Source organism: Lissotriton vulgaris, chromosome 8 (genome assembly GCF_964263255.1).
Source record: "Lissotriton vulgaris chromosome 8, aLisVul1.2, whole genome shotgun sequence".
Classification (NCBI taxonomy): Eukaryota; Metazoa; Chordata; class Amphibia; order Caudata; family Salamandridae; genus Lissotriton; species Lissotriton vulgaris.
In genome coordinates, this window is record NC_141696.1 from 303,882,336 (window position 1) to 303,897,008 (window position 14,673).

Sequence of the window (14,673 nt, forward strand, 5' to 3'; positions counted from 1 at the left end):
GTGGCTTGCAGTGTATATTCCCTCCTTTCTACCTTGATGTTTGGGAATTTTTCCAAGGAGTCATCACGGGGCCTCATGTGTTTTCTTCTATCTTCCTGTCTTTTTAGAAAGTGTGTTCTGGGATTGGATGGGACAATGGCACATCCACGGATAGTCTCCTGAGGTTTTCAGCATTTCTCAGTTATGACTGCTGGTTTATTTAACATAATAAGTATACAAACAATGATGGATGGAGTGTTTGAATTAATCTCATCTTGTGATATTCACTCAGGCGAAATCCAAATCTATCATTATTTTTCATACCATGCCACCTCAGTTAGTACCTAGCTATATGTAAATCAGTCTTGACCCTGCTTCAATCGGAACAGCTGCTTGAACTGCCCAGTCATGTCCTGCCTGAACTGGAACACAAGCAACTCAGGACCGGTTTTGCCCTAGTTATGGTCTCATCAGCCAGGAACAGCTTGGTTACAGTGACACAGTGTGCATGGGACCATTGTCTGGCCATACCCGTCCCACTTAGAGTGACACAATAACTATAAAAAACATGTTGCGAGTGCCGTATAGGTCCCACTGTATCCCTCTCCTATGTTAGCCTAACTGTTGGTTGTAGGCCACTTTTGCTTTGCACACATTATAAAGTCACATGTTTGCTTTTGTCTCACCTTATAAGTTTAGAAATAAGCTGCACATGTTTTTGTTATTCAGCCCTTCTGTTGCAAATCAGTCTCAATATTTCATACAAGGTCAACCAACACTGTGCCCTGTTTTTCTCTATGGTCAGTCAGTGACACATCTCACAAATAGACATAACAATGAGACCCAGCTGCTGTTTTCTAGAATGGCATGTCTTATCATATAAGCCAAGACTTGCAGTTTTGAAAATAGAGAGGGGAATTCCTTGTACATGAAAGACCAGGGGAGGAGCGTGCCAGCCTTGTATAATCTGAAATGCAGACCAGCTAACGGCAAATGCCAGGTATGGGGCCCAGCTATAATCCCAGAGATCTGTGCTGTATCATTATGCTCGCGTAGTGAGGTTAGGCTTAGGCAAATATATCATTCTCCATGATAGGGATTATTCAGTATGTACAGTTTACTGATAATGCTACTCACTCTGTTTTGTTGTATATGTTTTCTAATTGCAGCACAGTTATTACATGATAGAACACGATAATTTCAATAAATATTGTAAACTTTCTTCGTGTCTTTCAGTTGTTTAGTATGGACATGTAAGAGTGAGAGAATGAAAGGTGAGGACCTGTTACTGCGGTTCCCTGAGAGTACCAGAGTTTTGTGTTTTGCAGTACAAACGTACCTATCACTCTAGGAAAGATATAGGAGGGCAGGAAAGGCACTAGGAGCTAGTCAGGATCAGACCCATAGGTACTAATATGGTATGGTGACTCAGTCCCTATAAACTGACGTTCTGTGATGCCAGACATAGTTCTGGTTCCAAAACCGAATCCCTGCAACAAACAATGAGTGGTTGGAATGCTTAAATCCATCTCAGCTACTGATAATCACTCAAGTCGAATCCCTTCTTATTTTGCACACCATGCCACCTCAGTTTGGACCCAGCTATGTGCAAGTCATACGTGACCCTGCTCCAATAAAAACAGTCCAGCCCAAACTGCCAAGCCAGGTCCTCCCTGAACCGGAGCATAAAGAGCCCAGGACCAGTTTTGCTCTAGTTATGGTCTCATCAGCAGAATACAGCTTGATTACAGTCACACTGTATGCATAGGACCCACATCTGGGCATGCCCGTCCCACTTAGGTCAACACAATAAGTATACAAAACAGTGCTTGAATTAATCTGAGACACTTGTAATCACCCAGGGCTGCATCCCAATCCATCATTATTTTGCACACCATGCCACCTCAGTTTGGACCTAGCTATATGGAAATCAGTCTTAACCCTACTCCAATAGGAACAGTTCAGCCGGAACTGCCAAGGCAGGTCCTCCCTGAAACAGAACACAAGCACGCCAGGATTGGTTTCTCCCTAGTTATGGGCACATCAGCCAGGTACAGCTTCATTCTGGTGACACACTGTGCATGTGACCCAAGTCTTGGCATACTTATCACACTTGGGGCAATAGAATAAGTATACAAAATAGTGACGGATGGAAAGCTTGAATTAGTCTCAGTTGCTGGTAATCTGCATCCCAATCCATATTTTGCACACCACGCTGCATCAGTTTGAACCCAGCTATATGTAACTCAGTCTGTCCCTGCTCCAATAGGAACAGTGGAGTCCAAACATCCAAGCAAGGTCATCTTTGAACCAGAACACAAGCAACCCAGGACCAGTATCATACTCTGAGGCATATTTACAAGGGATTTGGGCCACCGGAACATCACTTTGTTTTACATTCCAATGGAGCAATGACCTGCATAATATTTACAAAGTGGTGTTGAGCCAGTTTTTTGTGATTTAACAATGCTTTGTAAATATAGTACCATGGGTGTTACTGTTGGTGTTCCACAGCAATATCATTGCTTTTTGATGCTGAAGCAGATTTACAAGTAGGTGTATATCTGAAGCCCTGGCAAAAACCAACGCCGTGCAATAGCAGGAGTTAGAATGGTGGAGCAAGGAGAAATACTTTTATGTTTCTCTGTTTTTGCTTTTTCTATGTCTGTTGCATTCTGCATCACACGTAGAAAGAGCAAAATACCATTAGTGATTGTTTATGTGCAGGAAGGTGTCCCTTTCTGCACATAAATAATCATTAAATAATGGCAATTTGCTAACTCTCTTTGTGCTGCAGACACCTTTCTGCACATAAACAATCCTTCCCTGCAACGCAGGCACCCTTGCACTATGGTCTAAGGGTATCTGCTTTGGCGCTACGTAGCTACTTTTAGCGCCATTGCTAGGGAAAACATAGTGGTGAGTCATATTGATGTAAATAGGGCGTATCCCATGGTTTTGAAAATGGCAGAGTGTGGCACTGCAAAATGTGCCGCACCTCAGCGCTCCATGATTTCCTTGTAAATAAGCAGCTCTCTGTCACTAGAACCATGCTGTACCCGGCTGATGAGCTCATAACTAGGGCGAAACAAGTCCTGGGTTGAGTGTGAATGGAAATATCATCACAAAAAACTGTTTACTATATCTTTATCAGTGTTCAATGTTTATATTTAAATTTGTCACCCCTTCAAGCTTTTAATACATCAATAAAACATAAAGCATGCTTTTTAAAATCTAACCACATTAAAACAATGAAAAAATGAAAAAAGACAACAGAAAACATAAAGGAACATTTTGTAGTCCAAAATAAAACAGGGAAAAGAAGGTTAACAGTGAATATTCTTCTAGAAATGACAACTTAATGTAGCCAGCCCATAATCTGAACTTTAGCAGGTATCATAAAAGTCTGCCTTCTTGTGATGAGTACATTTATAAAATGGTGAGTGGATGCGAAATTATAGAACCATGGGAAATATTTACAATGAAAAGGCACAGCGCGGTTCTGCAATCAATTTAGCTGCGCAAGCAGGATCATTTAAAAAACGCAGGAATGCGCCATATTAACAAGAAAATGGCGCACCCCTGTGCTCTCCCCAGAACCACCACTAAAAAAGCTGCCTAGCGCCAGTGCAGGGACCCCAGTATCATGGTGCAAGGGTGTCTGTTTTGCAGGGATGATTGTGTTTGTGCAGGAAGGGACACCATCCTGCACAAAAACAATCATTAATGGGGCTTTACTCTTTCTATGTGTACTGCAGAATACAGCACACACAGAAAAAGTATTTCTCCTTGTTGCGCCACATACACACCTCCTTTTGAATGGTGTTTTTGATGCTGCCTCAGATCTACAGATTCTTGTACATTGGGGCAGTGTCAGAAAACAATAGGTTTTGCATGGGAACGCACACAACAACACCCATTGAATGCCCCTTTGCCACAGAAAACTGTGTTGATGAAGACCATATTTACAAGGTGGCATAAAGCCAGGCATAGTGGCTTGGCGCTACCTTGGAATTATGGAGCAAGGCACTGCACCACCGGAGCATCAGAAAAAGTGGCCCTCCGGTGCGTCAATGCCCTTGTAAATATGCCCTTAAGTTTAAGCCAGAGAGGTTCCATATTCATTTCCTAATCATCCCCAGATTTCCTTTTGCACCTATTGTAAATATTTTGCAGAGATATCTATCTTGAAATGAAGGTATGTCTCTGGGTATTTTTCAATTCTTAAACTTTCTCAGTAGTACGCCTGGAAATCCGTGCCCGCCCAGATTTCCAGGCAAAGTATCAGGTGTGTCATGAGACATTACCCAAAGGCTCCTTTTCCCAAGTGCATAAATCTACATTTTTTCGTACACAGACGCCATGCCCAGAGCAACTTCTTGTCCGAAAAGCAGCTCCTTTAGAACGAAAGATGCAAAAAAATTGCTGTGTCAGGCGATGATGGCTGCATGAGCACACAACCCCACACGTCCAATTCATTGCCACATTAAAAACCTTGAGGAGTGAAAGAATCTGGTGTTCGGGGACACTCATGAGACACTGCAAGATAAAGAGAGCTCTCACTTAGAAGCATTTCCAAGGTGTGCAGAGGGAGACAAGAAAAGGTTGAATAGCAGAATCCAGATAGAATCATTTCTACAGGCATAATTACAGATTTTCCAAGATTTTATTTAGGAAAGATCTAATTGCAATAAAGAAACAGAGGTGAGTATTGTTTTTTAGTTTTTTGTTTTAATCTTAACAGCAGCCAGAGAAACTACAGTACACAAATGACTGGACAATTAATATTCTGCAAAATTATTAAAAGTACATTAATGGACCTGGGTGAAATTCCCTTTACTCCGGATAATCCTGCATACGTTTTGTATTTTCTCATGATGCAACATCTCCACTATTACACAATATCATGTAACTATGCTCAATTTGAGGCAACTATTTAGTGCAAACACACCGGAACAAAGCGAGTATTGTTTGTTTGTAGCATGGATGTTGTTTGCGCTATATGTTTAGTATGAAATGTATCCTCGTGTCCAAAGTGGAGACGAGGGTGCATTTTGCACCAAATTGTCTTCGGCATTTCCTTTAATTACGAGTAATTCCAAAATGTCATGCAATTATATAAATGTAAAGTACATGGCTTTTGTACACCTTTCTACATTACCCAGATAACCTGAAAACAATTACTACAAGAACATAACATAGGTATGAAATCAGTGTAATAATAAGTCCATGAAATGTCAGCCCTCCTCTTTCCTGATGCATTTCAAATTAACCCATATTGTGGAGAGTCAGAAACATGATGAAAAAACACAAATTATAGCAATTGGTAATGCCACAAGTCATTCTCCATCTTGCTTAGAAGGGGCAAGTAGATTGTGGCACTCAAGTGTTACTAAAGAGGATACATACATGGTAAAATCAAATAAACGATAAAAAAGATACTGGAAAGATGATGTGTGGCCTGCAACCCTAGCCCAGAAATAAAGCTTTCAAAGAAAGTGAAGTAGTGTCAGGCTAAGTATTGAACATATTCAAAATTGAATTTACATCCCATAAAACTCTGTATTCTGGTAAAGGAGCTATCCTTATCCCAATGCCTTTAAATAAGCATTGCAATCAGGGGTGCTTTTTCACTGGTTTATCGCCTACAAAGTTATGCTGCAGAGAGATGGCTGATCAATGGGAAGTCACTGCTTTATTACAGTTACCCAAAGAAAGTAGAAGGCTTAAGAAATTTGTCATGGTGGAGGAAAGTGTCGCCTGATTCCAAACACAAGCTACCCTAAGATGCCAAGAAGGACTTGTAAACTCTTTTGGTACCTGGAGCCCAGGGGCCTTTGATGAATTTAAAATAGTCTGTTGAACAGCCTGAAATGATGGCCATAACCATTACATATTTTTAAAAGAACACTTCTTGAGGTATGTGATTTTTTTTGTTAGGTATATTAATATCTGAATGCCATATATTTTTTAGATAGGAGAGACATTTGTGTTTAGTCGTTTCAGCAGTTTTGTTGGATTGGTCATCTCTCTTGTGCTGTGTTTGTATATGTGCAAAACTGGGGATGAATGTATGATTAATTCAGCATTCCGTTAACCATTTGTTTGCGTATCAGTTTATATAAATTTTATTTCAGACAGAATGACCTAAAAAGTACAATACACAGTAATCACACATATTTAAAATATATCAAAAATTCACTAACGATCACGAATCACATCAATAATCAAACACATAGTATTCATTCATAGCATCGAAGTTAGTGGTATGTTACATCTAGACAAAGGACACAAAGTCAATTCCAGAAAGTGCGTAGTACATTGATAAATACATAAATTATCTAAAACAGGCTTTAAAAAAAAATATAAAAAGCTACAAGTGATTAAACCGGCTTGCCATAATATAACTATTAGTACATTATGGCGAAATCAATTCAACAATTTCAAGATTTCCAAAAAACCCTTCTGGTGCACCACATGGAGAACAAGAAGCCTGCAACTGAATAAACTATTGGGATACTCGAGTCAGATTTGAGTATCCTAAATACTTCAAGGCAGCGCCTATCACCAAGATTTCTGCAGATCTGAACCAACCAGCGTTTTCTTGCCTTCTGATAGCCTGGACAGCTAAAGAAAACATGGAGCTCAGATTCTTCGGCGTGGACATACACCGGGGATTGGAGCATTTGCTGATCTCTCCACTTGGATGTAAAACAGCGAAGAGGTAGCACCTCATATCTATACTGGAGGTAAAGCTTCCTAGCCGCCAGAGGATTGATTAGATCTATTACTGACTCAAAGTAAGGGATGTCTTTTATTTCCCAAAAAACTCTAGTAAGTTTCCAAATACTGGAGGAAGTATGGAGCTGGGCCAATCTATACTCTTTATAAAGTGCCTTCATTTTATTTTTAGATGTTAAAAGACAGGCTGACTCAGGTTCTAACCAACAATCCCCAAGGCCCATGCCATTTAACAGGGATTAAATATGGTTAAACCAAGGGAACTTTACTACGGCCCTATCCCTTAAAATCCATAACAATTCCTCCCTAAAATATATAAGTTCAGGGGTAGTCCACAGGCGGCGCCAATACATTATAGGTTTAAGACTCGCCACATCAGCTATGGATAACATTCCCATATCAAGACGTAATGGGACCAGCGAAGTGCTGCGTGGCAATCTGAATAACTGTCTTAAAAATTGGTTCTCCACCTGGGTTATGTTGTCAAGCTTTAAGTGTCCCCATAGCTCTGCACCATATAATGCCCCGCCTCTAGCCTGTGCCCTGTAAATTTCTATCGCTGGGCTGACTATTCTTTTGCTAGACTTATTAAGGACCTTCATGATGCCACCTGAAGTTTGGGCCAATTTTAGCGTAGATTTCGTGATAAGAGCCCCCCATCCCATAGATTTGGAAATTGTAATTCCTAAATACACATAGGAGGACACTCGCTCAAGAGGGATGACATTTAAAGACGGGGTTAGGACGCATACATTTTGGGCAATTAAATGCCATGAATTTTGTTTTCTGTAGATTTATTTCTAAGCCTCTTTCCCTACAGAACAACTCAAATTTGTCCAAAACCCGTTGTAAGCCGGTTGGCGATTTGGCTATCAGTAGAGTGTCATCCGCAAAATTCATTGCCGAGATTCTACGGGAGGCTAGGTTAGGGGCTAGGTTAGGGGCATTCAGATCCTTTTCCTCAAGCAGGGCATCAATCAAGCCATTAATGTAGAGGCTGAAAAGGGTTGGCGCGAGCACACAACCCTGACGTACTCCACGGTTAATGGCTATGGGTGCTGTAAGGTTACCATCCTTGCCACACCTAATACGTGCAAAGTTAGACTTATGTAGACGTTTAAAAAGTTGAATTAAATATACGGGCACCCCATCTCGTTCCAGACCATCCAGAGTTTCTCCCTAGGCACTAAATCAAATGACCTCAGGTCTACAAAGATGAGGTAGAGACTGCCCCCCTGCAGGCTAACTGTCTTCCAGTACAACAGTTGTAATCTCAGTGCTTGGTCCAGGGTCGACAGCTTTTCCCTGTACCCAGCCTGCAGAGCAGACAGTACCCCCTTCTCTTCCATCCAAGATTGTAGCATAAGGTGAAGAACACGTGCAAATACTTTCTGTGGTATATCTATTAAACGAATTGGTCTGTAATTAATAGGAAAGAGTGGGGAACCCTTTTTAAAAATCAAAATTATTTCCGCACCAAGCCAGCTCGGAGGAATCTTCATACCTTGCATAATTGCATTAAAAAGCATCCCAAAATACGGCGCCCAAATGGATGGTTCAGTCTTGAAAAGGTCTCCAGGTATCTTATCTAGGCCTGGAGCCTTTCCCGGAGCTATCCTTCCCAAAGCGCCCTTTATTTCATTTAAGGTTATGCTAGGTCCCACCACACCATCGAGCAGCAAGGTTGAATCCCCATTAGCTATGGGGTAGGGTGCTAACATATCGCGGCTATTGGCAAGAGCAGACCAGGCAATTGCTCCTTAGCATATAGGGTTTCAAAATGCTCCCGCCAGACTTCCTCATCCAAATTTGGTTCAGTCGCACTACGGGGGGCTGACGTTCCTATATTTACCACTCCCAAAAAAGTCCTCATATCTCTTTCCCCAAGTGCATTTTTCAGGGTGGTCCAAATTTCATCTTCCCACCTCTTCTTAGCTTCTAATATGGCCGCTTTGTAGTTTGCTCTAGCTGTCCTTATTAGAGGGTGGCCTTTAACTTTAATTGATGTTACTAGAGCTTTTTTGGCTATGCGACAAGAAGCATTATACCAGGGGTGAAGGGGCATCTTATCCTGCTTCATGCATCTGATTGGATAAAAAAAGTCAAATGTGGCTTTCCCTAGTTTGACATTGATCATTTCTGCCTGCAACAGATCTATACCATCCTCATTAGAGCAACATAAGGTAGACGCCTCCACAAGGACAGGAAGCAAGACTTCATATAAGCTACTCATTTTGTCCTCCGATTGGCTAACATTGGACCATCTCACTCTTTTCCTGCAGTTTGAAACCACCAACCTAGGATCAGGAGGATTATCTATATGAACCATACCTCCCATAGTCAAAGCTTTAAGTTCTTCTACTGTGCATGATGATCGTTGTCTAAACGTGGGATAGTTTTAAAATCCAACATCCTGTCCCAGGATTATGAATTAATAGAAATATAATCTAGTATAAACCCACGGTTTTTACTGTAGAACGTATACCCAGTCAATGATTCAGATAGAGCTCTCCCATTGCAGGCTCTTAAGGAATGCCTTAATGTGAGACAACTCATCTGGATCACCAATGGAGACGATTTATTAACTATTGCACATCTAGACTCAGGGATTTTCAGGAAATGGTCCTCATCATCAAGATCATCAGATAATAACCCTTGTAGTGGCTCAAACTGGCAGTTTAAATCCCCACCTACTATGGTCAAATAACTATCATCAATAGAGCCCAGAAAGGTAGATAACTCTTCCACCGGGTACACAGACAAAATATCGATTTTTAAATATCGATATACAAAAATATCGAAGTTTAAATATCGATGGGACAAAATATCGAAGGTAAGTAATATCGACAGTCTAAATATCGATATTAGTATGATATCAGTAATTTCGAAGTTGTAAATATCAATGTCAATAATATCGAAATAAATAACTTCGATGTTACTAATATCAATTTTTAAATACATTTAGTGCATATTATATTGTATTTATTATGTTTTATTATTTATTTTTAATGTAATTTAATTAAATATTGTCTTTTACTACTGTAGCGGGTTGTGGGTTTATAGGGGAATAGGGTGGGAAGTAATTTAATTATGTTAAATTAATTATTAATTAGTGGGAATTATTAATTAATTAATTGAGAATTAATTTTTAATTAATTTTAATTAATTGATTAATTGATAAATATGTTCTGTAGCGGGTTATGGGTTTATAGGGGAATAGGGTGGGAAGTAATTTAATAATAATTAATTAATTAATATATGTTTGTACATATTTTATTTAATAATTAAATGGTAATTAATTTATATTAATTAGTTAATTAATTAATATATTTTTGTACATATTTGTAATTATTAATTAGTTGGTAATTAATTAATATTAATTAGTTAATTACATTAATTATAGTAATTTTTTTATATATATTTTTTTATTCTTAATTAATTAATTGGGAAAAATAATATTAATTATTAAATTAAATTAATTACAGCTAATGTGCTAATATATTTACTTTATTGTTATTGTTAATTAATAATTAATTGGTAATTAAATAATATTAATTAATTTTGGGTAAAGGAGTATTTTTAGGGTTCAGGGTCAGTTTTCAGTTTTTGGGTAAAGGGGTATTTTTAGGGTTCAGGGTCAGTTTTCAGTTCTTGGGTAAAGGGGTATTTTTAGGGTTCTGGGTCAGTTTTCAGTTTTTGGGTAAAGGGGTATTTTTAGGGTTCAGGGTCAGTTTTCAGTTTTTGGGTAAAGGGGTATGTTTAGGGTTCAGGGTCAGTTTCCGGTTCTTGGGTAAAGGGGTATTTTTCGGGTTCAGGGTCAGTTTTCAGTTTTTGGGTAAAGGGGTATTTTTAGGGTTCAGGGTCAGTTTTCAGTTTTTGGGTAAAGTGGTATTTTTAGGGATAAGGGTCAGTTTTCAGTTCTTGGGTAAATAGGTATTTTTAGGGTTCAGGGTCAGTTTTCAGTTTTTGGGTAAAGGGGTATTTTTTGGGGTCAGGGTCAGTTTTCAGTTTTTGGGTAAAGGGGTATTTTTAGGGTTCAGGGTCAGTTTTGGGTTTTTGGGGTACAGGGATATTTTTAGGGTTCAGGGTCAGTTTTGGGTTTTTGGGGTACAGGCGTACAGGGTAAAAACAAAAAAAAATTACATTAAATCAATTTAATAACATTAAAAAAAAAATACATTAAATTATTAAGTGTTTTATTTATTTTAAATGTATATATATTACTTTTAATTTTCTTTTAATATTTTTATTTAATATTTGTAAAATCATATGTATTTTAACATTATTTTTACATTATTATTAATACATTTAAAAAAACGATATTTTTAATTCCGATATTTTTGTACTACGATATTATTTTTTCGATATTTTTGTACTTACCTTTATGAAGATAGGATTCCGATATTTTTGATGTCGATATTTTTGTTCCTATATTTTTGTATTTCGATATTCTGTCTGTCGATATTATGTCAGACATTCCTTCCACCGTATTAGATTCATTACCTTTAGCAGTAGATCTTGAGTACACATTTATTAAAACTACAGGAGGCTTGGAGGAAACCGTGGGAAAACAGATAAAATGTCAAATGACCCCGTATCCAATTGTTCCGCAGAGCACCCCAGGTGTGACCCACCAAAATAATGCGTCCCCCGATGGTCTCCCGATTCCCCTTGATGTTGCTAAAATGTTAAAGGAGGCGTAACTCTGTTTGGGGACCTCTCTTCTTGCCCAAGTTTCCTGGAACATGCAGATTTCAAATTGATTAATAAACATTTTCCATTCCGGATCATCTAATTTACTATTAAGACCTGCAATGTTCCACGAAAGCGCCCTGGTTGCCTGGGGGTTAGGCGGGATCTTATTTGGGGGCTCTACTTTTGACTGTTTTGGGGGCTCTTTTGTGGATCCAATGGCGTGTGGCAGTTTTTGCCCTGGGTCCAATGTAAGGTCATTGATCTCACAGTGAAGGGTCCCATACTCGAGGCGGTTAATTCATCGGGAGCCGCTCATGCTCCCTCTTGTTATACCGTCCTCTGTCTCTTTAATTGAATCTATAGGGCTACCCTGTCTTTCTGGGGGTGATGTTATAGGGGGTGTTACCCTTTTATCAGTTAAATTTGTCTCCTTCTGTTAATCTACTCCCTCGAGAGGACTGAGCCTGTTACGGATGGGAATGTTAAAAACAGGAAGATTATGTGAAAACAGGCCCAAATGAGGAGACACCATTTTATTGGAGGCAAATCTCCTTCCTGACTCATAAAAGTAACCTTTCTGATAAGGTAGCACTTTTCACCCTAAGTGGGATGGGTATGCCCTGATGTGGGTCCCTTGCTCACTGTGCCACTGAATTCAAATTAGCCTGGCTGATGAAGGGTAATACCCGGAAGCTGGTCCCTTGATGCTTGTTTCTGGTCCAGGGAGGATCTGGCTTGGCAGTTCGGTCTGGCCTGTTGCCATGAGGCACAGGGTCTAGACTGATTTGCATATGGCTGGGTCTAAACTGGGGTGGCATGGTGAGCAATCCAACACGGCTCCAAACCAAACCGAACCTTCAAACCATCACTATATTTCCTAGGAGCTATCACACTTTACTTGTCAGTCAGGCCCATAACACCGCGAGTCATTCATACACACAAATCACACTGCTCCCAAGATCAGTGAAGACTAGAGGAGGAGATGCTGGATTCTAGCAGAGTATCTTATTTCATTCTAAAATTTTGTACACTATATACATCTGCAGTTCATCAATATTACCATGATTTTATCCTTAAGAAACATTAAAACACCCCACCATTTGGTTAATGGATCAGCTAGTAAAAGTTAACTAATGGACAACAAGACCAGCTTAATTCTCCATTTATGTAATTTTTATTTAGAGACTTACTCTCCTAGCATGACCTTATTTTATTCAGCTTAATTTAATTATCCCTAAAACCTTTAATAACCTAGAGAAAAGAAAAGTTAAATTCAAACAGTTTACATTTATTTGCAGAATTGTTTCCATATTACCATATTACCAAGATTTCAGCAAATGGACATCAGAGTTAGCTCAGGAAAGTTTCCCAAAACCACTTCTCTATTCTTTCTTGATGTTCACCTCCCATCTGGGCTCCACACCCATCAATAGTTACAGTCAAGAAAATGTTTAAAGTCTTTGCACCATGGGAAATAGTTCAGTCTGACAGAATGTTGTGGTGCGAAAATAAAATCAAAAGCAAGCTTTTTCTCTTATTTCTAAACATCCTCTTTTATACCCTTTTTCCCTAACTATCTATCCAAAATTTGAAATTTGAGGGTCCTTGCTCACTCTCATTGCTCCATGAAAGGGGTGGATGAGCATTACCTCATCTCCTCATTGTCCATATTTCCGCCAAGTCATCGTTCTAATCAAAAATAAGATTTTGATTGTTCTTTAACAGTTTTTTTCACTTGTGTCCTTTAAATTTTCACTTCGGGATTAATTCCCGGGCACACGACATGGTCATACAAAATCTTGGCACTCTTCAACACTTCCAGGCCATGCTGACCTTGACCCCCGCTGTACAGGCACAGACTGCTTGCACATCTCTAGCGTAGTTGCGCATGCATAGATCACCACAGTTTTGGAGTCTCGTACACCTCCATTTTCTAGTAGGCCGCATGTGCCATAATGAGAATTATTATGGAAACAAACACAATTAAACGTTAGATTTCGAAGTATTGACCTTCTGTTTACCTCCCCCCCCCATTCTAAGGTAACCCTGTTAGCTATTACCTAGTGTTTTTTTTTTTTTTTTTTTTGAAGACCTTTATTTCATGCATAAGAATATACAAGGTAAGGCCGGCAATCCCCAGGGCCAACCACAGCATTGAAACAGTCAGCATCGGATATAAAGAGGAAACACACGGCCTTTGAGCCGACAACCCAGAGGGCCCGGCGGCGGATGGGAGTATCGTAGTGCATGATGACAAAAATATTAAAACACGATATGACTTAGGTCTAGGAATTTTCTGTTTTTTAAAACAATTAACAAACCCCACAAGTAAAATAAACCCACGGCAATCATGTTCAGTTCCACAAAGGTGACCATTAAGTCCCGGGACTGCAGCTGAGTCAATACTAACATTGTGACCAGAAAACAACCAATTCCGTTGAAGGGAGCCCGACAAGTAGTCAGGCGGGGTCCAACACAGCCAGAGGAGCCATGCACCTTCTTACGTAGGCCCTAGATCAAATCTGAGAATCAGAAAGACATTCATCTGGTTCAATTCGTGGCGGCTCACATATGTCTCCCCTGAACTTGTTCCAGGCGCCCCAGATTTGTTCCCATTTTTCCGGGCACCCCCGGTGGACAAACACCGCCCTCTCGGCCACCATTGCTACATCCATGTCGCTGCACCAGTCTCGCAGTGTAGGCAGCATGCCAGAACCCCACAGCCTAGCAATGTTACGTTTGGCCACCAACATCCCCAGTATGGCCCAATCCTGCTGACGGTGGGTCAAGTCCTCCGTATCCCATATGTTTAACAGGCAGCGACGCGGGTTGGGCAGTAACGAAATTGTTATTGATTGAGAGATGGTCCGCATCACCCCTGCCCAGAACGTGGCCACCCGACTGCAGTCCCAAATGGTATGAAAGAATGTACCTCTATCTCCGCAGCCACGGAGGCAGTACTCGTGGGGGGCCCCTCCTATTTTGTAAAGGGTCGTTCTGGTGTAATATGTGCGGTGTAGTATTTTTAATTGAACTAACTTAAGTCTGGATGGGATCGCTGATTCTCGGGGTGACGAGAGAGCCTCCTGCCATTCTGAGTCATCAAGGTCGCCAACGTCTCCCACCCAAGTTAGGCGCAGTTTGGAAAGCCTGTCAGGTAGATTGTTGAGTAGCTTCCTATATGTGTAGGACGTGGCTTTGTGGGGCATATGATCTGTCAGTAGTCTATCTTCCAGCGGTGTGGACTCTTGTAGTTTT